Here is a 24,128-nt window from a genome sequence, read left to right as displayed (position 1 = left end):
ACTGGTGGTGAGGTTCTGACAGGTTGCCCAGAGAAGCTGTGGCTGTCCCATTCCAAGAATTGTCCCAGACTGGGTTGGACAGGACTTGGAACACCCTGGGATAGTGGAAGGTGTCCCTGACCATTGCAGGGCATGGAATGAGATGATCTTTAAGGCCCCTTTGAACCCAAACCATTCCAGGATTCTGTGATTCGATGACTGACATTATTATTTATGTTATTAGTGACAAAACAGCATCTGCACAGATGGGATTAGGGCTGGACACTGGACCAGGTACAGTGGTCAGGTACCTGCCTGGATCCTGACAACATGAGTCCATATTTATCCTTTTGGTGCCTTTTCATCTTCACCCACATGAAACTATTGATCCTCTTTTGGGAAAAAAACCCAAAATGAATACAGAGACATGAAATTGCTCCTGGGACAGTCCCTGTGCTGATTCAGAGTTATGCGAGACTCAAACCATGGAAGTGACGTGTTCCATGTCTTTTCCAGTAACAGACACATCAGAGGCACACAAGTCTGGTACTGTGTTTACCCACCTTCCTCCATCAATACAAATGACTCAGACAAAATAGATTAATGTCTAATAAAAGGAGCCATATACTCCATTATCCTTTCAAAGAAAAACAGCCTTAAACATAAATGATTAAGCCACATCACTTTAATGAGACGTGGAAATTAGCTGTCACTGCCAAAACGTAACTCCTTCTCTCAACCTCCTGTTCTGATTATAAGAATGGTAATTTGCCAGCTCCCAACTTCCTGTTATTAAGCCAATTGTTAAATTTTTATAAATATTTGAGACAGTCATTTAAAACCATTGCATTGACATTCACCCAGAAAGGATGATTATCAAGGATGATTTTCCTCCTCCTTCTCTTCCTCCTCCTTTCCTGGGTTTACAGACCTTCCTGTCTCTGAGCACTGTGGAATTCCTGAAGTGGAGAGCTACAGGAGACCCCTGGCACCAGAGGCAACCAGAAGAAGGAATCAGCCACAATATTTCCTGGAGGAAATGATGCCACATCACAAACCTTGTTTTTCCTTAGGGAAAGAAAAACCAACATTTTTTTTGTCTGAAAGAAACAGGTTTTTAAAAGGAAAAACCTTGATTTATTTGCAAAACAATGCACTTAGAATAAGTTGGTTAAGAGCATGGTGATAATGGAAACAAGTTTGTGGGTTTGATCTCTATGTGGCCCATTTGATTCAGACTTGGACTTGATGATTCTTGTGGGTCCCTTCCAACACAGGATATTCTCTGATTCTGCAAATAAATAAAATTCCTGTGTGTTATGAAATATATTGAAAGAGAGAATAACTACAATAAAAAAAGGACTTTGCATGCCTGGTTTCTGTAGGACAGTGAGCAAAGTCACCCTCGCAAAGAGAACTACAGGTACCTGTTTTGGGGTGTTTTTATAAAAGCCTGTCACCATTCTGTCTAAATATTACGGGAGAGGTTTTCAAACACACAAATAGCAGTTCAGGTTCCAACTCCCACCAACTCTCCAAGGGAGATGACCATGAAATTGCCCTTTGTACAGTGAAAATCATTCCTGCCCATACTGTGCTATTAGGTTTCCCATATGGGCTTCCTCTGCTGACCTCAAACCCCCACGGAGCTCGTGTTCCCAGCTGCTGGCAGAGCTGGCACTTGGATAAGAGATAACATCACCAGTGCCTTTGCACCCTGCATGCTTCACTGTTTCTTTTGTATGACCCACATTTTTTCAGTGTCAAATGTCTGTATTTCTGTGGATATATATATATAGAGAGAGAAAGAGAGAGAGAAAGAGAGAGAGAAAGATAGACAGATAGAGATATATTTGTCCAACATTCTTACAACAACGTCGCATTGGAAATTTGTGACTGGCAGGATCTGTGTTTTGAACTCTCTCTTCTGTGACTGATAGCAAAGTTAAGGTTTCCTAATGTATTTCATTAAGCTGTCCACATAAGAAATCTCTCTGCCTCCTGCTTTGACTCCTGTTGCATTTAATTTCCTACCACAATCCATATTCTGTCTCTTCATTCTAGGGAAATATGGATTATATGAAATTTATTGTCCAAATTAAGTCTACTGAATATTTTACTCCAAGTGAGGGAATTCCCTGTTGACTTGCTTCTGTGTGGAGGCTACACTCGCATACAGAGGTGCACACAGTTCCTTTCACTATAAAACATTGTTGTTTACAGAGGCATATTTTCCCAGATCTCTGCTGTATTAATCATTGCTCCCGACCCAGAATGTTTATCCTGAAAAACAACCACCACCGACCACATCTGCCCTCTGGGATGCGATGTTAAAGAATGAATGCAATGGGGAGGGCCAGGACTCCATCTCAGGGAGGCTCTGCACGCTCCTCATCCTCTCAGTGGCCTTTTAAGACACACCCCAGGAGCCAGGCTGGGCCTGTAATTGAAGCCCATCCATCACCTCCTTCCCAAAACCTGTGGCTCAGCTATAACTGACGTGGCAGGGCTGTTTGTTTATTCCCCTGAACAGATGTTTGAGCAGAGGCTCCCCAGCCTCCAATAAAATATCGCAGACAACTGTGAAGTTTGCTAACCCCTCGTTAAAGCAATCTCCTTGAAGTCCTTAACTCACCAGAAGATAAACTGCACCAACGTGGAGCACTCCCACTCTCAAGGACAGAGAGCCATTCCCACTAGCAAACACAGACCATAAACTTCTGCACTGGAAATCATTGTGTCTCTGCTTTAGATCAATGCCATTAAAACAAAGGCAGATGGAATACTTTACTCTTATCTGGGGCAGTGCTTAATTGCCTTTCTGATTGCTCACATCTCCAGCTCCTCTCTTCCCTTCCTGCCCATGGAGTGGCTGTCACAGGGTGGTGGCAAGGAGTCTTGGAGCACCCATCTGTGCATGCACAGCCTGGGATTAACCCTGTGCATGGCAGCACATCAGCACTGCAGGACCAGCACTCACAGCACGGCCTGCAGAGGTGGTTCTCCTCGCAAAAACAGCAAATTGATGCAGAGACAATGCTCCCATTCCCACCACACTAGGTTTGCCAGCATTTCCTTGTTCTCCATGTGCTGTCTGCCCACCATGGTTATGGCCAGCCTCAACCCATCCAAGAGGAGAGGTCAGGAGCTGACAGACAGGAGTGAGACCCACGGGCACAGAGCTGGGACACCACAGGGGACAAGAAGTGGGGAAGAGAACAGGTTGACCATGGCAGCAGCACAGGGAACCTTAGCTGAGGACAGGGTGTTCAAGTTGGACACTATTAGTGGCTGACCAGCTCTTTTTTCCCCCGAGGCACAATATTTCTCTAAATTTGCATAGTGCAATGTACAGCTTACATTTTATTTTTGACACTGTTCCCCCACTTTTCATCTCTCAGTCCTTTCTCCCACCAGCCGCACCCTTCCAGGAATTCACATTGCACAAATTTCTGCAAAGGGAATTAATGGCTTCTCTTTAAAGCTATGGGAGAGGAATGCCCTTTCTATTAATGCTTATCGTTGTGTACTGCTTCAATAAAGATTTCTTGTAAACCCAAAAGAATGTCCTGAGCAGTGCTGGGGGCTGAATTGCCCAAGATGTTCAGTGGCCAGGGCCAGACGCCTGAACATGAACAATTTTAAAAACAAAGAGAACACGAAATATCAGCTGAAATATTCATTTGGCTCAGGGCAGTGTTTTTTCCATGCTACCCATTGTACAGCACTGGGGTTGTGATTTCTTTTTGTTTTCTTTGTAAATAAATCCTCGTCATGACTTTCCCGTATCTGATTCCAGCACAACCGATGGCACAGGCGACAGCGATGATTCAGCATGGTGAGGTCCCTAGCCCATGTCTGAAGCATGTCTGTGCCAAGGGACATCATGAAATGTCCCACAGGTCCCTTCTTTCCCAAGGAAATGGGGGAGACAGCCCATGCTCAGGTAGTTCCCAAGAAGGAGCCAGGACACAGCATCCAGAGAGCAGAGGGTGAGCCCACACATAGCCAGGGCCCTTCTCTTCCATCACATCCTTTTGCTGAAAGCCATCCCTTTTCCCAAGGTGTCACCAGGCCAGCTGGAAACATCACAACAGTGCATGGGATCCACACATCCCAAGCAGACATGGGATCTCTGTCACCAAAATGTGTGAGCTGTTGCCACCTGAGCTCTGGTAGCAGCTCTCTCAGCTGGTGTCAGCAGCAGCTTTCTGTCCTCCACATGCAAGAGGCCCTTGAGAGAGATACAAAGTCCAGTGCAGATGCTTCAGAATGTCTGGGTTGACTGGTGGAAGGTTTTTCTCTTTTGCAAGGTCAGTCTTCCATTCTTTGGACCGTGTTAGTAGTATTTGATAATATATAGTGCAGGAAAGATGGAGCTTCTATATCCCAGACGACAGACTCCATAAATGCATTTCTAAAATAATTCAGTGAGAGATCATCTGTTAGGTTTGTGCATGATGAGAGGGAAATTGTCCAAAATTTGTATTCTAATGGGGAAAAAATAATCCTTGGAAGCAGAGAGAGGGAATCTGCTGGCCAAGAGACCCCAGAAAGCTTTGAATGTTTCACAGGCTGTAACTGATACTGAGACTTTTGGGCAAATGGACAAAGGGATTCTTAAAGGCAGACCTCTCTCAAGCCCTCAAATGCACAATTTTTTTTATTTTGTGAAGAGACATCTATAACGTTCTGGTGGAGGAGGTTGCTGGCCTGTCAAAGTTTTGGGAGGTTATTTAACTTCTTCCAGTCACAGTCCTGGACTTCATAGTCTTCTGTGTTTATTTCTAATGAATTTCTGTCTCAGCTCTAAAATGTCTGGCTCCTATTCCAAGGATGTAATTTGACTTCTCCTGCAAGAAGTCTGACTACATCCATGGCTATTCTGTAGCCAGAACTTACAGGCACTTCAACTTCTATTCAAAGGAACCTTTGGGCTCTATGTACACACTGGGGCCAAACTCCAGCAAAGCCAAGTGCCCTCAAGCCTTCACGAGGTCAGGCCACTTGTAATTATGATGCTTGTAAAGCACAGAAAATGAAGTGTTCCGTCTCTTTTATAAAACAAGAGCAAAAGGAGAGAAAGCTCTTAGTGCTCAGAACATCCTGAAATTATATGGAAATCAAAGTGTGCTTGTGCCACAGTCTAGAGGTTGAAAACACTGGGATGTCAAGGATGCCCATTATCAGGATGGATTATGAGGTCCAGGGCTGGTTTGAAACCTTATAAATACCCTATTTATATCCCTTTTCTCAACTTATTTCCCTAATAGAAGAGAATAATTTTCATTGTTTCTTGACCCCGGAAAGCTTCTCCCACAGCAATGCTCCCCTCCAACACCTCTACACCCCAACGCTGTAATTGTGTCTCACTAGGGGAACATTTTGATGACTTCTCATCCTTAAATCCCTCTAGATCTTGGAGTCACTTTAGGTTTTCAAATGACTGCATCCCTCTGGATGAAGCTCTGAACACTGCAAATCCTCATTTCCCTTGGTAGCCAGGGCTCATTCAGGTTCCATGGATCCTGTTCCATGAACAAGCCTTATTAGACCAGAGCTGTGCTGCTGCTTAACAAAAAAGGAGAGGAAGAAGGGACAGGACTAAACTCGTGTACTTAAGCAGCAGAGCTGGGCTGAGAGATAAATAAACCCCTAAATCACGGTGTTGCACTGTTGCCAGAGTGATCTATCTCTCCTTTGAAAATTGTGTCTGCAAGGAAATGACGAATGATTTTCCACACGCAGACACACCGGAGCGAGTAACTTGGAGGACGTCAGGATTTTCGGTATTCCCGTCCTTCCAGAAAGCTGCGGCCAAATCCCCACTGAGCACAACGAAAGCCTCTCCCTGCTGGAAACCTGACTGGGGACTCGGAGAGTAAACCATGAGTAAAGGGCCCAAAACGATGTGCAGATTCCAGCAGGATTGCAGCAGGATTCCAGCAGGATTCCAGCAGGACGTGGGCTCGCGCCTGGCCCGCAGCCACGCAGAGGTCACCGAGGGAAATAAATCAGTGGCCAGCGAGCCGTGCCGGTGGATTTGGCTGGGATTCCCACCCCAGGCTCCATGTAGAGCCTCCAGGAGCCGGAGCTCCATTTGTCAGCGCGACGGCGGAAATGCAAAATCCAGATCCTTATGATGGAGACCATGGAAAGGAGGCTCTCGGGAGGAACTCGGCAAAGGGAGTCATCAGCACTTTGCAGCTGCATGTGTGTTGTCAGGGATGAGAAAACATGGGGAAAAATAAATAAATACCCCCAAATCCTGCTTGAAGGTCTCCGATCAAATGAAGTCACTTCCAGAAAAACACTGTGGAGTGCTGTGCTCACGGAGCACATGGTTCTGTGCTGTGATTAGAGCCTGCAGCAGGCTCCTCAGGGGCAGGAGAGCCTGGTGCCCTGCCCAGGGTGGGACAGGGGTGCAATGGTGTGGCAGAGTCCCTGCATGGTGTCTTCTCAGATCTTCCCAGGCTGAGCTTGGGGTGCTTGCTGAGGGTGGGATCCTGCTGCATTTCCCTACCTGGGAAACCTTTCCAACATGAGTCAAGAGATCTCTGGCTCTCAAAGGAGGTGCTCATTGCCTGTTGGACCACTTTGATCATTAGTCACAATTTTTTCCCACTAAGCTTTCCCAGTCCTTACTTTTCCCACATTTATTTTGCCCAACTTTCACACCCTGGCTTTCACAGGCTCTCCGTGATGTTCTTGATGCCTCCAAAAATTTCAGTGTGGCAGATTGGGAGGTTTTATTGTGCAATTATAGCTGAATGCTAAACATAAGATGTATTGGGGGGCTTTGTGCTCATCCTGAGAGGTAAACCAGGGCCTGAGGTTGTGCCTGGAAAACTAGCTACAAATTTAGATTTTAAGATGCTCTAAATAGAACAACCCAGGCAGATCTGTTATTTTTTAAAAAAAAGCAGGAGGGCTGAGATCTGGCCATGGCTCTACCACCTCCTTGGTGCCTGTGGGGTTATCTAGTCTGGAGAAAAGGAGGCTCAGGGGAGACCTTTTCACTCTCCAAAACTCCCTGGCAGGAGGGTGGAGCCAGGTGGGGGTCAGGCTCAGCTCCTATGGAACAAGGGACAGAACAAGAAGAAATGGCCTCAGGTTGCACCAGGGGAGGTTCAGGTTGAACATCAGGAAGAATTTCTTCACTGAAAAGGTGTTCAGGCATTGGAAGGGGCTGCCCAGGTTGGTGGTGGAGTCCCACCCCTGGAAGTGTTCAAGGAACTCCTGGACATGGCACTCAGTGCTCTGGTGTGGTTGATAAGCTGGAGATCAGTCAGAGGTTGCACTCTATGATCTTGGAGGTCTTGTCCAGCCTAAAGGATTCTGTGATTCCATGATTCTGTGACCAGGGAGCTGGCAGGAGCTGCCACCACTTGCTGTCAGATGCAGCCTGGGAAGCTGCTGGGCTCCCGGCACTGGTCCAGGCTGGGAAATAAAAGAGCCATTTTTGTCAGGAATATTTCACAGGAAGGAGAGATGTTGGCTCAATGTCTCTTATTTTCTGTTATGAGAACTGTTGTAAATTTCTGCAGAGACCATGGACATTGAGAATCCAATTTCCCCAAGATAAGCCCATTTTGGCAGGGGATTTTGTCTCTCTATTCTCAGCATCAACAGTCATTATTCAGATTTTTTTAAGCCTTTGACCATTTTCATCCTTCTTTAGCTTCAGTCTTGCAGCTAGACCAGACTTCCCTCTTCCCACACCAAGCGAAATTCATGGGTGGGCTGAGAAGGACCATATAGTTTATTGAGTTACATCTTCCTTAAACCCCCTTTTCGAAAACTTCAGTGAACCATGAGCAGGTACCTCACACAGAGCTAAACTTGGCAGAAAGCAAATGAAAGGCAGGCAGGAGGAGGGAGGCTGTCCCAGGGGGGTCAGTCTTACCAAAGCCTGCTCTGGCTTGGCAAGGAGCACATCCTTATTAACGCTGGTTGTAATAACATCCTTCAGCTGGTCCATGCCTGCAGCAGGTGAAGTCTGCTGGACGGAAGCTTTGCCTTGGAAAGCTTCCTCTGTTGTTCCTTTATTTCAGTTCCCATTTTCAGGAAGCATGCAAAGCCTGCCCTCCTTCTCAAGCTCTCCTTCGGTGTTTCTGCTTCCTTCCGATGGCTTGCCCTGGGCTGTTGCTTGATAGCAAGATGTTAAGAATCATCATCAACAGAAAAACAGTGTGCTCTTTTATTTTATTTACACAGCTGCCATGAATTTTTTTATGCCTAAATCCTCTGTCTGTTCCTCTCTCAGTGGGCTGGAGAGAGAAGAATGGGCTTTCTAGCATTTGTGTTTACTTTTATTGCTGTTTAAAATGTTTTATGGCCTTTTAACAGAGTGGCACAATAATATTAAAATAACTTAAATAAAAGGAAATTTACAGAAAATATATTAAAGCATCATAGAAATGGATTTAACACTTCAAATACCCTTTCAAAGTGGCACCATGTCCTTGCTTTGAAGCAAAGCAATAAATTCACTTTGTAATTATTTATTGGAGGTTTTATTGGAAATTAGAGTGCATGTACTAAACAAAATGTCAGCTTATCTACACGCAAATATTTTCCTACAAGCTGGATGTAAGACAACATATTGTTCATTACAATGTGATTTAGATTACAGTAGCCAGCAGAGACTCAGTCATGGCCCAGCCCATGCTTAGTGTTTGCCAATCTGGATTAAAAGTCATTCTTACTCTGAAAAATATGCAGACAGATGGTGTCAAATGGAAAAAGAGAGATTTGCTTCAGGTTGTGCAGCAAGGCCGTGGCTGATGAGCATCCCCTGGGTATACCCAGCATTGTCCCCTGGCATGGCAGAGCATTCTTCTCACAAGAGCCCAGCAGATTATCCCCAGCAAAAGTTGTGATAGCCTTATCTGGCTGGTGGCTGGAATTAAAACAATGCAGTGCACTAATGCAGGCCTTTATCAGGGAGCAGACAAAACAAGGGGGATCAAGGAGAGAGCTGCAGGCAGAGGGTTGGCAAATGGGAGGCATCCACCTCGGTGCAAGTGCAGGGAAGCAGAAGGTGGATTCTTTGCTCTCAAAATAGCCACATATGCACTTTTTTACTGGTTTTGTGCTGAACGATGTCCTGAGGAGCAGTGGGAGCCATGAGCATCCCAGGGGACAAGGCCAGGCTGGGTACCCCAGCAACACAGTGGGTACTACTGTGCAGACTCTACACAGAGACTCTCATTCTTCCTCATCAGGGAGTAGAACCCAGACAAAGCCCTTGCCTTGCTCAACACTGATAATTTTCCTTCCCATCCCCTTTGCTTTTGCAAAACTCATTGAGAAACTGGTGAACTAAAAAGTGGGGAAGGATGACTATGCCAGCACATGTTGTTTCTGTGACACAAATAATCACTGTTCCAAAGGTCACTGCCACGGAGGAGTCACGGGTGGGATGAGAACAAATGGTAATTATGGCACTTGACAAGCTCCCAGCAGCCCAGAGAGATAAATCTGCTGCCTGCTCCTGCTTGAACTTACAGCATCCTGGATTTCAGGAGCTTCCACTCTCCTGCATGATCCAACAAACATCCTCTCAGGATCTCCGGTGAATAAATAACTCTTTGAAATGCGTCTTCTCTGTTGTGCACCCGTCCCGAGGAGCGCCTGTCTGTTCCTTTGGCATTGTGTAAACATGCAGAGCACAATCCAGAGCTGCTTTTTTCTCAACTAGCAGCATAATTACTTCTTCAAAGGGCCAACTCCCCATGCTTGAGTTCATCAAGCTGTCACTCAAGAAAGCCAAATCTCCGGACGGGCGCTGCAGCCCTCTCATGGGCTCTCCAGCTTCCCGCAGTTTCTGGGCTCCGACAGGAGCTGTTTGACCCAGCTGGCTGCTGGGCTGCAGGAGGGCACAGTTTTGTGCCAATAAACAACCCTCCATGCAAGGTCAGCTCCTCCACAGCTGCCCCTCAGCTCCCTTTGAAGCCTGGGGTGTCAGCGAGCTCGGCATCGCTGTCGTGGGGTGAGAGGGAAAGGGGTTTATTGTGCTAAAGGGAGTTTCTCCTGGAACTTGTTTGCTGCAGTCCTGTGATCCCAGAGCCTGGCTCTCAGGACAGAACAGGGTTTTGTTTAACTGCAACCAGGGGCAGGTTTTGCTTTGAAGGTGCCCTTCCAGTACGGATTAGAGCCAGGCTCCTCAGTGGTGTAAATCAATGGTGCTTCTACAAAGTCATGTGTTACCAGTCAAAATCTGTCTGGTTCACGTCTCCTAGCCTCTGTCCCTCTGGTCAGAATCAGAAACACTCAAAAAACACTGGCTTTGTCCTACCACGCTGGCAATATCCAGATTAAGTTATAAATTTGGTAGTAAAAACCCATTGTCATGTTCAAGCTATGCAGGGTGAACGCAACCTCACACTACAAGGTAGCAGAGGGAGATTAAATATTATAACCAAATCAGTTACACATTTATTCCATAAACTTCTTGTGATTTCATTGTATTTTTCCCTCCTTTGATGAATGGATTTTCCCAAGTCTGACAGATTTATTTTTTGTGGCAGGTATTTTTTTTCTGTTGCCACGCTTTATACCAGTTTTCCATTAAATCCTAAGGAGCAAGATGAGGTGAGAAATAAATTTGCTTGTAGCTGCAATTTGATTTAGGTCCATGTAGTTTATTTGAGAACTTCTTTTGAACAACACAAGGACTCTGTTTCCAAAGTTTCTGTGTGCCTGTTTGGAACCACTTGTGTTTTTAGCAAAGTGAATAAATATGAGAAATAACAGGATCTGCAAATGGCTTTTTTTTTTTTAATTGCTATTAAAATAAAAATAACCTGTTTCAAGAATCACCTTCAAATGGGAGATTTTCTGAAAGATTGTGGAATATTTACATGTAGTTAAAAAGGTGTTCTTGTAAAGACCTGTGGAGTATTTATTCATTACCAAGAAGAATTTCACTCAATGTACTCAGGCAGCCTTTAGGTTTCCTCAGATTTCTTTGGAGATTTCCAAACCTATAAATGCTGTAAATATGATCAGACATTGCTTTGTCTGAATTCTGTTTCACTGACACTTTTTTTTTCCTTAAAAAAGAAAAAATACAATCCACGGTTTATTTTACTTGACCCATATTTGATATTTAAGGAAATTAAACAAATCTCACGTTTAGCCTCCCAAAATAATACAGGGTGTCCATTAACATGTGTTAAAATTAATGAAAGCTTGGTGGTGAACATATAAATAGCACAGCTGCTGGGCTGTTTTGTAAAACTAGAGTTGAGCTCTCCCTGCTGTAAAGTTCAGAGCAAATTCTCAGAGATAATTCCTGATGCTATTTCTTTTGTTGTTCCTGCTTTTTTGGGATGTTTGTTACACACTGGAGCAGTGCTCCAGCAGTACCCTACAGCTCTGCAAAATTGTTTGCAAGTTTCTCAATGTTTCTACATTTACCCCTATGAGGAAACACCAGGTCCTTGTGTCTCTGACCATTTGCACAACAATGTCTTGGTGATCCTCCTTGTGAGACCCTTCCAGCTCAGGATATTTTATGGTTCTATGAATATCCTGCTGTATTTTCACTGTGTTAAGTAGGGAGAATTCCAGTAGGCAGCCCAACTGGTGAGTTTAGGCATCAAGTTGAAGGGAAAAAAATAATAATCTAACACTTCTGAACATCCTTAACCAAGGATTTGGATCCTAGTTCCTTATCCCTCCTTTTTCCCCTGCTACTAGAGTTCCTAATTTCTTTTTCCCTAAGATAGCAGCTCTCTTCCATTCCCACCTCCACCAGTTTTTGTGGGCCTGACCATAATTACATGGCACCATGCTGTGGTTCCCCAGCAGCAGGTTTCTTACCCATTGGCTTATGCCTGGTTTTCCTAGCAAAAATGACATCAGAATCTGGCCCTCTGCTTTTGTGCTGCTCTGTCCTTAAATGAAAGAACACGGCACCACCAACATGAGCTTAACAAAACCATGGAAAAGCAGCTTTACCCCTCATGCTCTGGCTCCAGATAAAGCCACCTTAAAGCAAATCTGTGATTAAAAAACTCTTGCAACCATGAGGTTCAGGACACCCAACTTCTCTCATCAACCTATGATGTTGAAGAGAGCCAAAGTTTTGATTCACTATCCAGATAAAAGATCCTTCTTCCCATCAGGAAGTTGCTGGGGAGATTAAAATATGAAATGTGATCTTACATGAGGCCAAGAAGTTAATACATCCTCCCCACTGAAGAAATTACACCTTATAAACAAACAGCCAGCAGCAGTAAGTGTGAGTTTCTGCAGAAAGCATCAGTGGAGCTCAAGGACATGCATCCCCACAACACAGAGGTGTTCATCTAAAATAATTTTCCTAACCAGTTCCCCCCCCACTCCAATTAAGCTTGAAGATTTTTTCCATCAGCCTTACCAGAAAGCATCAAAAGCGTATTCCAAAATCCACTGACATCATAGGAAGCCTTTCCAAAGGTTAATGGGCTTTGGGATCAGGCCCTCAGTTTTTATTCCAAGCCTTCACAACACTGAGCTTAAATCAGTCCCTGCGCTTGTGAGCGCCCATGAAGGTTTTCCAACATTACGTTTGCTTGGGACCAGGTTCTCCCCATGTGGGGGACTTGATGTGAAGCCCATTTAAATCCCATCAGTCACTACAAAGAGGATGGGAGAAGGGCCAGGCCAGCTGAGCAGAGGTAGAATTCACCTTACCGCTGCTCTTCTCAGCAGGGTTTAGAGGAGGGACACCATGCCAGGAAGCTGCCAAAGAAGCAGTGACAGTGGCACCACGATAGGATGGAAATAGTGGTGAGGCTGAGAAGTTTTCATAGAAAAGAGTGGGAAAACCATGGAAGAAACATCACAGAGGGTCTCTGCTCTGCACAGCAGCTTTGCCACTATTCAGGTTGTGCAACAACAGTGTATCTGAATATTTCTGTGCCTGCTTTTTGTGGTAGTCATCCACCCAGTGTCAGATATTAATCTTTGCTTAATTGACCAGAAGGCCGCAGATCCACGGTATGTGAATGTGATCCTAATTAGCTCACTTCAGGTTGCACACTGGTTTTCTGCATGTTGCCTTTTGGAGCTGTGGAGCAGCTTGTTTTTTGAGAACATAAAAGAGAGAGGGGCAGGGGGTGGTGTTAGTTACAGCCATAAATTTTACAGTTCACTGGAAACCACATTAAATGGCAACATCAGTTTATGGATCAACTCTGCAACTGCTTGGTCGTTAAAGCGGTGGTGGCAGATTATTGTGTTGTAGCCCTGTAAAATACGGGCACTGTATTTGCTGGGAGAGGGCTTAAAAAGAACAATAAAAGTCTCCAATTGCTTTGATTCCTCATTTCTCTTGCACTGCAAGGCAATATGATCTGATTTGTGTGTACTTTTCTGGGGGGAGCATTCGCCAGGCTTTTCTCTTACGCTCAAGACCGCAAAGCTGGTGAGTCTTCTTGATTTAGGGTTACACCAACTCTGCATCACTCTTGGACTGGCCCAGAGGTGGAAGATATGGCCAGACCACTCTGAAGCTACTTCCAGGAGCAGCAATTTCCAAATTTCCAGTGCCACTGAGCAGTGCATCCAGCTGACAGCAGCGCCCATGCTTGGCTGACCCTTCTGAGGCACAGAGCACCAGATGCCTCTTCCAGATCAGCCAGACCCAAGGACAAAATCCATGTGCAAAAATAAAACTTGGAAGTGATTAAAAAAATGGAATCTCTTCCCAGACAGTGCCTAATCACTGCCTGTCTTCTAAAAATGTAGACATTTATTTTGGACTATGAAGAGCTTCTTTCAAATGTTTGGCCACTGCTGAAGACACTGAGCTCGCTGGAAAATTCCAGCCACAATATGTTGCCTGGTGACCAATAAATTCTGCATTGATATTTTCCTTCCTTATTGGAATTGGAGTGCTCTTTGCAGGCCTGGCGAGCTGTGGAGGAATTAGGGTTAATCATCATGTTTTTATCTGCACGTGGTACAAAGTTTCTCCCAACCAAGGAACAATAAGTTCTGCTTCACCACAGGCCTGGTTGATCAGAAAGCTTTTCTTTAAAAATGGGAGAGATCCAGCTTGAAAATGCAATATTGTCAGGGGCAATGAATTAGCCTTACTGCACAGTAGACAAATGGGAATTCTCTCACATAATCACTAAGAAGTTAATTGTGTGAAATGAAACATTTTACAGAATGCTACTGCTACCACTCACCACACTGTGCAGAATTTCTCTGGATGAAATCCCAGTGGCTTTGTGGAGGATAAACCAGAGATGAGATGTGGCACATGGCTGTCACAAGCTGCTGTGGTAGGTCCAGTTGCAGATAGGAAACCAAACAGAACCCCCTGTGTTTTGTGTTTGCTGTTGATACAGGATTTAAGCTGGGTGGCTGTAAGGCTTCTGGCTGTCTTTTTTTCCTTCTTAAAGGCTGGTCCACTAAAGCCACTGGTAAAATTCCCACTGCAGGAAGAAGAAGTGCTCAAATTAATCGAGTGCAACTTGGGGGTGATGGCAGCCACCACCACAAGCTGTCAACCTTCTTCTGTGGAGTGAGTCAGTGGGATTGACCTTCCCAGTCACTTTCTTGGGACCAGCCAGAATTCTGGGGGTGTTTTTGGTGATTTCTGCAGAACTTACATGGCTGCACGTGAGACCAGAGTGCACTTTTGGCTCCAGAGCCACAAGAGCAGCAGAGAGCTGTCAAGGATGTGAGAAAGGGACATCTTCTGTCCTTTTCCTGTCAATAGCAAGAGCTTTTGTTGCCTTCATCTCAACAAGTGGTGCAGTCTTGTGAATGCCAAATCTACTTTAAAAATAACATAAATAGAATTTAAGAAAAGTGAGTACATGGCGGTCCTGTCAAGTTTGTTTGGTTGCTTCCTAATGAACAGGATGGTGAAGGCTGTTAGCAGCTCAGGCTCTGAGTAACACAGCCGTGTTCACAGTTGTGATTTCCATCAGAATGAAAGGAAAAAGGAAAGCTTTGGTTTATGTAATGCAAAGGGAAAGGGTAATGTGCCTCTGCTCAAGATGTGTGTACTAACATTATATAATCTGACTGCTCTGAAATAAAGAACTGGGAGTTTTCATTATTTTTAGGGTGTATTTTTTAAATGTGAGGGAGCTTTCTTGGCCAAGGGGAGCGTGAAGACTGAAGATTTCCCTCTTCCAGCCAGCTGCATCCTATTTACAGCACTCCAGCACATATTGCTGCTCTAACCTAGCCACAGATCCATTTTGATGGCACAGAAAATTCTGGTTTCTATAAGATGTCACAATCGTGGTGCTGGGGAGAATCATGGTGGGAGAATGAGTGTAGCATACCGTCAGTGCTGTGATATTCCAGCAGGGCATCCCCAGGGACCTTCTGCCAGTGGGACAAGGATGAAAGATCTGGCAGGGGCTTATCTCAGCCAGGGTGGTGGCACAGGTCAAGGCATGCTGTGCTGTCCTGCTGCAAGGAAAGCCATCCATGAGCAGCCTCCTGGAGACGAGCAGCTCAGTATCTCTTTGATGACAAATGTTTAAGATCATCCGTGTAGCTCAATCTTGTCATCATTTGGGTGTTGTTCTGTTTACTGCTCTGCATTTAAAAATAAAGACCCAGTCAGGAAAAAGGTTGCAACACGCCCCGAGAAAGACGTTATTTTCAGCTTAAAATTTCCTATGTCCCCAGCTAAAAATGTGGATCGGAGATAAAGCCTGACACGTTCTCACCATTTGTCTCTTTGGCAAAAGGAAAAGAGGGGTCATCCAGCCCTGGGTCTGACGTACAGGATGCCACTTGAGCCGTCACACTCGATAATTTCAACTTGAACTTGTCCACTTGTGTAAGTGGGGATGATTTATGACCTTGCCACACAGACCCTGTGTGATTTTCTGTGTGGTAAGAAGCTGCCCTGCTGTCGTGGCATTAAACAAGTTTTTTCTTGACAGTTTTTCAGCACCAGGGACCAAGGTGTTCAGGTCTAGAGGGCCCTGAGGATGCAAAAATTATGGCTCAGAGATGGTAGCCCCGTGATAGAGGGAGCTGGATGGCATTTGGTGCTGATATGTAGTAAAACTCCTGATTCCTAGTATGGAAAAAAATTCCTTCCAAATCCAAAAAGAAAGCTGTAAAGTCAGATACTCAATTTACCTCTGCTATTAAAGTAATCATAAAGAGTTCTTTAGTTAAAAAAAAAAACCCAAAAAACCAAAAACAAACAAACAAACAAACAGAAAATCAACAAACTTTGGTAGTTGGTGGCATCCTTGCCCACAGCAGAAGGGTTGAAACTAAATGACATTTGAGGTCCCTTTCAACTCAAACCATTAAGGAAAAAAAATATAAAAAACCCCACAATTGCTACTAAAATCTGAGTGAGTGCTGTCTAAACTCCAGTGTCTTGAGATCTCTGTGTGTTTCTTATGACAGGTTCAGTAATAGTTGGGCCATTCATGTCTCTGTGCAGCTCAGTGAGAGCAGAAATGAGCAGGATAACCAAAATTATGCTATCCAATGGCTGGTTGGGAGCCCAGACTGGATCTGAGTTCCAAGGAAAGGGTTGTTCTGGCCATGGACAGGTGTATTATTATAAATCTTTGTGATCTTCTTCTCCCCATGAGACCATCACCTGCCAAGAGTGAGAGACATTTCCTCCAAACCTTCGTTCCACATCTCATGGCACAGAAGGCATCCAGGTTTTAGGCAGCAGGATTTCAAAGGCTGAGGCCAGTTGCAGATGCTGGTGCTGGGCGTGCTCTGACAAAGCTTTTCTGTATGAGTCACAGGAGAAATGTGCTGTTCACCCAGACCGCTCACATTTTTGTTTGTTTGTTTGTTTTTTACTTCATATATTACACCTAATTTTATGTTACATGGCTGCAAAACAAAGTCCTTTCAACATTTATTTGCTGAAGATGAGATTGGCTGGGTTTGAGGGGGCACGAGGGAAAACAGATGAGATAAATGGAAAAAGCAGGAATTAGCTCTCATTCTTAAGATGAATCCAGCAAAAGTAACACATCCTATGGGCTCCTGATATGTTTAAAGACTCAGGGTAAGTTCATGTCTTCACTGCCATACAGAGCCCATCCCACAACCCTGTTCCCACATGAAAATGAAGATTGAGGCAGGGCAAGGCTGGCTTTGAGGGACATGAGGTGGACAGTGAGTAGAAAGCAGTGAGTTATTCTGCAAGATGTGTCCTCATGGGCTTTATTCTCCTCTGGCAGGATGTGCCACACACCAATTCATTCGGGTACTGAAAAACATCCCAGAGTGCAGAGAAACGTCCATTGAAAAAAAGAGCAGCCACCAAACTTCCTGCCTCCATCCCACCCTGGTGAAGTCTGCTGCTAAAGCTAAAAAGTGCCTGTGTTTGTGATTGTTTGGGTTTTTGAAGGTGGAACAAGTGGCTGGCTGCACCAGCTTATGCAGACAGATGGCTCTGGGCAGCCTGACAGGTTGTACATCTATGTTTGCAGTGCCAAGAGCTTGGCACTTACTTTTTTGGGACTCTGCTCAGTGGTTTGGAGCAGATGATGCTGGCCAGCACCCCATCCTTCCACCCCACATTGCACATGCAGCAGAGATACTGTCAGAGGTACACTTGGACCTTCTACCCATTTGCTTTATAGGGAAAATATGTTCTGAATTGTTTGAGTAAGGAGGGAAAAAAAAAAACCTCATCCATGCTTTCCTGGCTGGATTCTGCATCTTAGCTCCTTGTTTTGACTGTATTTTTCCCCCATCTTTCATTTGCCCCTTTCAACTAAGAACACATGCAGAGGTTATTTGGAATTGTTATGTGTGTCTTATATCAGAGTGATTAATTATTCAGAAATGTTCTGTTTAAAATAAAACTCCCTTACAATGCTTGGACTGTGTGAAGACAGCTTAGAGCTGGCACAAATGAGGGTTATTCCCACTTTTAAAGGCTATTAATAGTGCCAAAGAAATACAAAGGAGACCCGTAGCACCTATGTACTTATTATTCATCACATCCATGCTTATTATATAGGTATGCATGAGATAAATAGAAAGAGAGATTTGCTCAGCACAATGCTTAGGCTGTGCCAGAGAAATAAAATTCCCTCCCTGGAGAGCCCAACTGGGAAGGCAAAGAGGGGCTAGCAATGAAATCACTGATTACAATCACAGCTAATTGGCTTCTTTGAGCAAGGAGATGAGCTGGCCTGATTTCCCTGGGAGGCTGCTCCTGATATGCATGACCTTATAAATAAAGAGGCATGAAGCAGATGCCAAGGATGTGAGCCAAAGCTGATAAAAGCCAGTGGGAATACTGCAATGTCAACAGGCTTGGGAGCAGGTCTGTGATGCCACCAGCTGCAGCCTGGCATCCCCAAACTCCTCTGGACACAGCTGTGAACTCATCCCCACAGAATTTGGACACTTTGTGCATTGCCCTCAGCATCCTTCCACAAGGAAGCAGTGTCATTTCTGTGTTACCAACAGGCAGCACAGGTTAAGCAGGGTGGATTCTTCTTGTCTGGGGTGAAAAAGTCACCTGGGATGATTAGCAGGAGTTGTGAGTGCCTGCTTTCAGCTTGCTCTGGCCTGGGGACGCTGGAAGGAACCGCTGTGTTAAAATAACCTCTGTGCAGTGTGGCTGGAAGAAAGTCATGCAGTGATTTCATTTCATATTTGTGTTGTAACTCCTAATGGTACAACGTGAGTATCTGAGGATCTGTTCTCCTCCGAAGTGTAAGCCAGACCACGCCTAGGGAAGGCAAAAATACTCTTTAGCATTCACCAGGTGGCAGTTTATATTAACCAGATCCACCCTGAAATTCAACTGCCTCCACCTCATCACTTCCCAGGAAGTTGGTGAGCTATTAGATAAAGAGCTCATTTCAGAGACATATTAATTTTCAGTAGGGATTTTCTAATAAATTCCTTCCATGAGAAAGGTATAGTTTGTTAGAGACTGCAGCTCAAAACACTACTTGTGGGAGTAGGTAGCATTCCTTTCCTACTCATCCATAGAGATTTCCAGCCAAAAAACAGGGACACAACTAGCCAAAGTCAGGAGCTCACCCAAATAAAGTAATGTTGTGTCATTGGAAAACAGTGGAAAATGTTCTGGAAATACTCATGTTGTGTTCTCCAGCAGCAGATTTTTTCACAGAGGATGCTCCCACTGACAAAGAGCCCATGAACAAATCTTCTCTGCTGGTTCCATCTTTTCTTTCTGCTGTGAACTCCAACTACCAAGGTGTGAGCTTCTGGAGTTAGAAAGATTAGTAGAAATATATCTTAATTTTTGGAAAAAAACCAAACAAATAATCAGTCATTGCAAGAAGATTTTGCTCCCTCCAACACTGGGGTAAAACCATGACTGTTGAACCTGGATAATCACTTTTTAGTCAGTGGAACTCCCTGAATGTTTATGTAATTATGGGCAGAGATTATATTCCATCCTTCTTGTGCCACATTTGGTCTTTAAATTAAAGCAACGTTTTCGTCCTTTCCGCCACTCTCCTCCAATGTATTTATAGACAAGTGCTGTGCTCATCCTAGAGGTCATTTGGTAGAGGTAGCACGGGTTTTGAGTTTCATTTTGCAAGAAGGTCACATATTCCCTGGTGTTTCTGGTTGTTCTTTCCCTTTTTCTGGCTGGGATTTCCCTTCCCTGGAAGGTGCCCAGCAAAGCTGGGCTCTTATTGACGCCTCTTGCAAAGGTTTCCCTGCTCCTCATGTCTGCTCAGTCCCCTTTCCCAGCATCAGATCTGCTCTTCCCAACAAAAGCTGGTGCTCTGGAGTCACCCTGTGATTAATGAACACAGCTGGCTCTTTTCCTCCTTTTGCATTTCCTTCTGGTGACCAAACTCCACCAGGCTGCCTGGCTCTCTGCTGCGGAAGCGCAGCTCCACTTTGGGCTCAATTCTTGCCTTTCTGGAGCCTCTGGGAACCTGGCATGACCCAGGCTGCTCCACAGCCCAGCAGCAGGAAAATCTGCTTCCCATAGGAGTGGTGGTAAAGCAGGGACTGGTCCTGCACTTCCCCAGAGCTCCCTGAAACAGATGCAGTTCTGGAAAACAGTTGAGCCTGACAGATCTCCAGGCTGAGACAAAAAGCCATTTGGTCAGGGTATGATCATCCAGCTGTATTCAGGACACATCTTGCTGATTTTATGGATACACATATATCTTTTAGGACCAGAAATCAGCCTTGTTTTTCTCTTTGTGTCTAATGTTTGACATATGATGTAAATTTACTTTTACAACGTACAGACATAAAAGCTACTGTGGCTTGGATGTAGAATTTATTGATTGTAGAAAACTGACTACCAGGTTTGTTGATTAAGATTTTATTTAAACAATGGGAAAGACAGAAAGAATCAAAGTATATGAGGGCAAATTTTGTATTAGATAGAAGTTATTCAGTCTCTTAAAGTTTCACTGCTGTAACTAAACAATGGGTTTGTTTTATCACAGCTCTCTCCTGTAATTTTTAAGGTGTCCTCAGTAACCATCTACCTATCCATAGGCTTTGCTCAATTAATAAAATTTCCTAACTTGATTTATACTTGCCCAAGTGCTAAATTTTGAATTTAGAATTATAAAGCAAGGTTTGTCCCTTGTCTAGGAAAATAAGGGCATAAAATTTCTTCACAAGAACCTGTGCAAAAATGCAATGGCAAACTCTAAAATCAGCAAGAAAACAGAATGATTAGGAGCTACAGCCTGATGCTTTTAGATGGGTTTGTGCTCTCACAAACTGCAGGTCTGCTTTGCTGTGTGCCCATCACTTTTGCAGGTAATGGCACCTATTTTGTTCCCAGGAGAACCTATTTTGTTCCCATGAGAGACTGAAACAACACAAAATCCCTCTACTTTCTTTGTTCTTTGGTTGGTTTTTGTCTTTGGCTCAAACGTGTTGATCTTTTCTAGCAGGACTTCATAAATGTTGTCTGTGTGTAAGATGTGCAATGGACAGAGCCTGGCCTCTGGTTGTTACCACGGCCTGGTTCATATAAAATTTTCTAGCCTGGCTTTGTAATTGAAACCATTTTCATGCTGCAAACACACAAAGCTACGGAGGAAGCCACGCGTGCAGCTGAGAGAACGCGTTCTGCTCCAAAGCATCATTACAGCAATTTCCCAAAATGTCTGGCAGCGAGTAGCTTTCTTCTAATGATTTTATTAAAAAGTGAATTAAAGGCCAAAGGTTGCTTTCCTACAGCCCTTAATTTCCTGTTGCAGTTCCAAACGCTGCGCAGGAGCTGTGGGGAGTGGGGGACAAGGGGAGCCTTCCCCTGGGACCAGCCCTTGGAGCTTTGCTGTGGCAGCTCTGCTCCCACAGTGCCAGCAGAAACCACGAGCAGACAGTGAGCAATTTCTGACACAGGGGAAGGGAAAGCATTTCTGGCTCCAAACAAGGCTCAGGAGATCCAGGTAATACCTGGAATACCAATTGCCATTGATGCTATTGGTGTAATTCCAGGGAGGGCATCCCACAGGAAAGGTGGATGATGGATCCTGCCCTTTGGGCTCGTGGCATGAGTCTGCATTTTCATGGAGTGTTTATGCAGCCTGGATGTTGCCAATCTTTTCTTTCTGCTTTTCAGGTGGGTAAACTTGTGGAGCTCTTCCATTTGAGGAGCACCCGTGGAGAAACAGGGTCCTCTGTGAAAAAGCAAACAAACCAATGCAAAAAGAATAAACTTATAAAATAATAAGGGCACTAACAGGCCCCAGCCTGCTCCTACTTGGATCTAACCACCTCTCTTGTGCTTGTGAGAGAGAAAATGCAACAGCCCAACGCAGATAATGGGGTTAAACCCCAGAAGTTTGGAGTCTGATGAGACTTGCTTCCTGTGGTGTCCCATTATTTGGAAAATCAAACCTAAATTCCCTCCTGGTGTGCAGAAGGACTCTGTGAGAGGCAACTTGCACCTCACAGCATACGTGGGTTTGGCCAGCTATAGGAACAAGATGTTGGTAAAACTCCAATCTTTAAAATACTTTAATAAAACAACTATAATTTACCCCACTGCAAGAGCTATAAACTGTAATTTAATAATGTGCTTGTCGGGGACAGCTTTTTTAAATAATTTTTTAAAAAGAGTTTTAGTATTATTAAAGAAACGTAGCATATAAAAAATGTCTAATTGCTGAGGAAACAGTATTATTATGATTTTCTGTTACTTAGAATGAGAAAATCATTCTAAGCAAGGGAGCTGTGTTTTTATGGTGGAGTCTTGCTGTACGAGTCTCATTAAGTTTTCAAGGAATAATGTTCCGAATGTTTACCGTGCTTCCAAATTATGTTAAACTGCTGAGCTTTCATCCTGCTCCAGCAGTGGGTTCTCAAACATAGATGACATTTCTTGCTTGGGATTTAAACACCTTTCAAATAAAAGAAGTTTATTTCTTACACGACAAAGCTGCACGCTTTGGGCTCTTGTATTTCCAGGTTCAGTTCCCATAAAGTACCCCCAAAATATCAGTTTTCAGATCAACACCTGGGGTGGTTTGAACTGTCTGAAAGCTCAGCTCAGGGCAAGTTTAGCCATGCAAAAACATGCAATTTCTGCTCCATCTTGGTTGCAGTCATCTGCTCTGACACAAAATAGGATTAAGAATCATATAACTGCTTCCAGCTAATAGATTTAGGCTGTGGTTCCAGGATTATTAATACCAGATCTGTGCACTGCCAGCTCGCCCAGGACTATAAATCTAATGTGGATCAGGCATGGACACATGATTGTGTTTTGTCAAATTAGCCAAGGGACATGATATGGAATTTATACCAGCTTTATCCTCCTGTGCTAGCTGCACTCCTGCTGGGGAAAGGCAGGAGATTGCTGGTCCAACATGAAGTTAAAAAATACTGATACACCAAAAACCTGCTGTTATAAAGGGGTTTTTTTTGGTTGTTGTTGTTTTGACAAATGTGAGCCATTGACTGGAGCTTTTTTATGCTGTAGCAGTGTGTTGCTCATCTGGCACATGGCACTGGTGGTGTGATACCACAAATCTTACAGCTGGCTGCAAACCACAGCCTTAAGGATTAGCACTTGAGCTCTTGTCACGTAGCTGCCCCTGGAAATCTCTTACCAGGGCAGTAACCATTGTTTCCTTATCACATTTTATTGGGAGCAAGAGGTTTTTATGATAGCCACTTGTATGCCTGTGACACGCCTTTTCTCTTGAAAAACCAATTTCCTGAGGACTCTCATGCATGTTTGCTGCAATGCAGGCAATGCTGGTTTCAATAGTGAGCTTTAAAATCTTAGAAGGAGGACTCCACATTTCCCCATTGCTCTGAAGATAAGTTAAACATTAATTCTTGGCATGATTGATGGATTTGGATTGAAAATTTACCTTGCCAAAAGCAAAAAGTGGAGCTCTCCTTAGTTCCAAGGCTTTCAAACAGCAGTTAAGGGACTACAAATAATCCTATTTTTCCCTTTTACACGATTTTGTTTGTTTGTTTGTTTGTGGGTTTTGTTTGTTTGTTTGTTTGTTTTGGGGGGGATTGTGTTGTTGTTATTGTTGTTGCTGTGGTGGTGGTGGTGGGAGATGAAGCTCTCACATAACAGTTCAGATGGGGAGAGGACATTAGGTAAAATCAGGATGCTGGGGAGACAGAATGTCACCATGTAGCCCATCCATGATGGCTGAGCCAGTGTGGGAGCTTGGCCTGTACAATACCAACCGGAAAAGGGGACAAAGAACCTTCACTCTTCATTTTAGGCATAAATCTCTGCTTGCAAAATGGATCCTGCTGAAGGGACCAATTTATTCTGGGGACTGAGCAGTGAAATTGGGAAATGGGAGGTGATATGTTCTGAAGAGGAGCTGCCACAATAAATGAACAAGTTCAGCCTGGGATTTTTCAGAAGGACATAGCCCCACTCTGCAGAACACCTTTTTCAGGACAAACCTCAGCAGGAAGATGCAAAGCAGGTGAAGATCTGCTCCAGGGAAGATGCAGCAACGTGCTTGAGCACCTTCATCCTTCCCAAGAATTGCTGATGAATGTTTCACGCTAACCCAACTCGCCTCGCTGCAAGTCACTTCTGTGCTCAGCCCTCCTCTCACCTTCACAAAAACGATTGTGATTCAACATTGTTCCACTTGAGACACACCAGCAGCACTTCTGAGCACAGCTTTGGATATTTTTTTTTACACTGGAAATCAGAACCAAGTGAAATCTGGAGG

Source organism: Lonchura striata, chromosome 9, assembly GCF_046129695.1.
Source record: "Lonchura striata isolate bLonStr1 chromosome 9, bLonStr1.mat, whole genome shotgun sequence".
Classification (NCBI taxonomy): Eukaryota; Metazoa; Chordata; class Aves; order Passeriformes; family Estrildidae; genus Lonchura; species Lonchura striata.
The sequence above is the reverse complement of the archived record's forward strand: the minus strand, read 5'-3'. Positions refer to the sequence as shown.